The sequence below is a fragment of the Mytilus californianus genome, unplaced genomic scaffold, assembly GCF_021869535.1.
Source record: "Mytilus californianus isolate M0D057914Y unplaced genomic scaffold, xbMytCali1.0.p SCAF_22, whole genome shotgun sequence".
In the NCBI taxonomy this organism is placed as follows: domain Eukaryota; kingdom Metazoa; phylum Mollusca; class Bivalvia; order Mytilida; family Mytilidae; genus Mytilus; species Mytilus californianus.
This window is the reverse complement of record NW_026262671.1, coordinates 631559-635346: the sequence shown is the minus strand read 5'-3', so window position 1 is coordinate 635346 and position 3788 is coordinate 631559.

The following is a 3788-nucleotide window of genomic DNA, read 5'->3' as shown; positions in this document are numbered from 1 at the left end:
CATTTTAATTTTATCCGTCAATATAATATATTGTATTTATTTATGCATAATATAAACCATTTATGGTATTATTACCCCTGCGTAAAAAAGACATACATTAGACAAGGGTGAACGGAAGTAAAACGTGTGTAAATTTTACAAAGAAAGAGTTGCATGTATTGAGAAAAGTATGTTGAAATATGATCTTTTGTATGAACAGAAGTAATTATTATAGCATGACATTGAATAAATAAGGAACAGTTGTATAATTGCCCGAAATCAAACAGTTATTTACCCAAGTCAAAGAAGGGTGTGTTTTATTTAAAACAAATGTAGCCAGTTTCAAATGTTCACTTACTTTTTAATGCTGACCTAAAAACAAAAAATGGGAAATTGACATTAAAAGTGAACGTGCTCATGTTTTTTTTTTTTTTTAAAAAAATGTATCGTCTTTTACTGTAAACTTATAAGTTGTTTTTCTTCGTCATGTTCGTATTGTAGACAGATCTTTTGTTATAGACTAGTATGTTTTCTTTCTTTCTTCTTGTACCGTTTCATGGTCATCGTGGTTCGGTTGTGGCTTGGAATGCAATGTTTTAAAAAGTGACATATAATTATGAACCCTTTTGCAATTCCAAGAGACAGGCTCAGGTTTTTTTCCGGTTTTGGCAGATTTCTTGGTGCGCAATTATTAACTTTTTGTGTTTGGTTTTTTAACTTGTTTGTGGTGACGTATTTGTATCATAATTACTTGTCTTGAGATTTTTCATTTTTTCTAGGGAATTTTTCTCAAAAGTAAATGATCTTTAAGAGGGTCAGAGGATATTTTTTATTATGTCCGCCATTACAAGTATCTATGAAATACATGTAACGTATAAAAAAATCCAATTGATAATTTGATGGACATCACGGAGAAGTACGCGAATGCGTTCAGATGTGAATAAGGGAGGCGTCAGCTAGTTTCAGATCAAGTGTTCAAGTTTTCCAGAGCAACAAAGAGTAGGAAACAGAAGAACGCGACTTACTTTTAACTAACATTTTATTACTGTCATAAGCGATGTCCTTAAACTTATTTTAATTAGTTTTACTCGTTGGATTGTCTCATATTTTGTCATGCTGGAGCCTTGCGGTATTGTTTATAATCCTTGTTGGGACCTACGGTGAGCTTTTTTTCTCAAATCTGCGTCCTTTGGTCTCATGTAAATAGTTATCTCATGGTAATCATACCACATCTCCTTATTTTTATATAATTACATTTTATTTGATTAAATGAGGTGTCCCGATTGCTTGCAATTGATAAGGTTTCAGAAGACACAATGTAATTGTGTATATATGTGTGTGTGTGTTTCATAGGTATAGAAACTTAATAGTGATATCACCACTTGTATCTATTTCGACAGTTATCTGAGGGTTAATTAAGAAATATTATTCACTTACATGTTGACTGTATGATCCCGGAAGTATGAAGGAATGTTATAATGTCTCGTATTCACAACTTTAAAAAACAAATGAATAAATAAACTATGTACATGTAGCTAAATATCGTCGTGTGATATTTAACTGCAATTCACTGTTTCTGTTTGATGTAGTAAACGAATTACTTTTTTAAATGTTGTATTAATATCTATAGACGTTGTAAATGTGAATTAATTTTCCTGATCATCAAACCATATAATACGAAGGTTGTCGAGTATGTAAAAATTGATTAATTTAAATGTCACTAGACAGTATATCATCACTACTTCATTTGATATGACAACAAAGAATACTATATATTTAAATGTGGATACAAATATTCTGTCTATTATTTCTTTTGTTTTACTGAGCCTATACAAATTTGAAAGAAAGGTGAAGGAAGGGGGAGGGGAAGGGGGAGGGGAAAAGGGGAAGGGGTTCACGTTTTTTGTTCATTTGATAAGATAAACGATTTTTTTCTTTGCATGCAGCTTTATATTGATACAGAAATAAACAAATAAAACATAAAAATTAACACAACTGTTGCCACTTACGGAGAAGCAATAACATGTAATTGTCATTTCATTCCTAAACATTTAAGTTTCTCATTCAGATTGTTCCAAATCGAGGACGTGCAGTCAGTCTAACTGACCCTGTGTGCACTATTTTCATCGCTAAGACCTTGCTCAAATACTAGAGAATCATCTTCGATAAATGGGCTAAGCTGCAGTTTGTTGTCTATTCAAATTTATATCAATGAATAGAACTGTATACAAACGTTAATCAAATACAAAATTCATCGTTAATCACACTTGAAACTCTACAATATATTGTTAAAAAATATATGGGAAACCCCTCAAAATTAACAAAGGAACCATGAAGCGAAGTATTCCCTCGCAACAAAAAATAGCGGCGTGACCTTGTCCTTTGACCCTTATTGGCAATAGCTATAGGCATCTAGCCCACCCATTATTAAAAAATGTGCATTAAATGTGGTACATATAAATATCGGTTTGAAAAACACAAGGTCTACAGAGTCCGTAAGTGTGTTACGGACGGACAAACAACTGCGTTACAATAGCATCTTTGCAACGTTGTTTTTAGGAAATACAGAAATGTAAAGACAGGATTAAAAAAGCATTCCAAAAACCAGTTAATCTTCAATGGAAAACTCGCACATACGGGTTTATCAATGGAAAACTCGCACATACATCGAGCTTCGAGGTGTTTGTAAACTTTTGAATCAAAGACAAATGTTCATAAAACAGAAGATAATGTTAGGTGAAAATTAATGTGAATCTTTTTAAAATATGAATAAGCATGAATTCCAACGAAAACAAATCCACAGAAAGATAAAACAAATTAAATATTTTCTTACTTTGCGTCTGTTTCCCTTGAAACAGCTTTTTTTTTTCTTTTTTGGGGGGGGGGGGGGGGGAAGAAATCCCAAAAATGGTCAATAGTCGTATCGAAAAATATAAGTTTTGTACACCTTTTTATGTTCAGGCGTGTTTCAGTTTACTTTTTTGTCTTGAAAACGTAGAATGCAAAAAATATTTGATACATCATCTCGCTTTAGATTCTATATTTTAATATACTTAGGCTACATGTTGATATAAAAATATTTAAAATTGACAGTACCAAAAACTTATATATACGGGTCAAGCAAAATATCTTTCTACTGAGTCATAACAACAAAGTACATGTAGGTGTGTTGGAAAAACAAGAAAAAAGTAGCTTCGTGCTACTACAAATGTTAAAACTTGGTGTATTTCTGACTTATATTTTTCAACTTTTCGCTCACTCATTTTTCAATTAAATCTAGGCACATTATTATCGTATTCATAAAATGGAAAAAAATATCGGATAACACCCCTTTTACATTCTTTCTAATAAAAGCTCTTCCTTGAAAAAAAAAAAAATACTTTTGTTGTTCTTTTTTAAGCATAACTTCAAAAAATCTGATTTGTGGTATGTGTTATCTTGGGTAATTTGTTTTCTACCTCTGAATTTGTTTAGTCTGCCCTTCTACGAAATGTTTGAATTGTAGATTTTTTGGGGGTGTTATTTTAACTTTTGATAGTGATCCCTGACAACAAATAAGACAATAGTTTTATATTGACAAAAGCCATAAAAGTACATTATATGATGCTATATAGATAGTAGATAAATTCTTCTTTTAAAATACAAATACAATGTAAGGATTGTTATGATGCAAATAGGATAAATTGATCGGTTTTTAAGAACTAAATTGACAACGCGTCATACCTACAATGGCTAATTTTCAAAATTGAAAAAAAATCGGTGGGGTAATGGGGAGAAAATATTGACGAAGTAAATCCTGACTGTAAAAA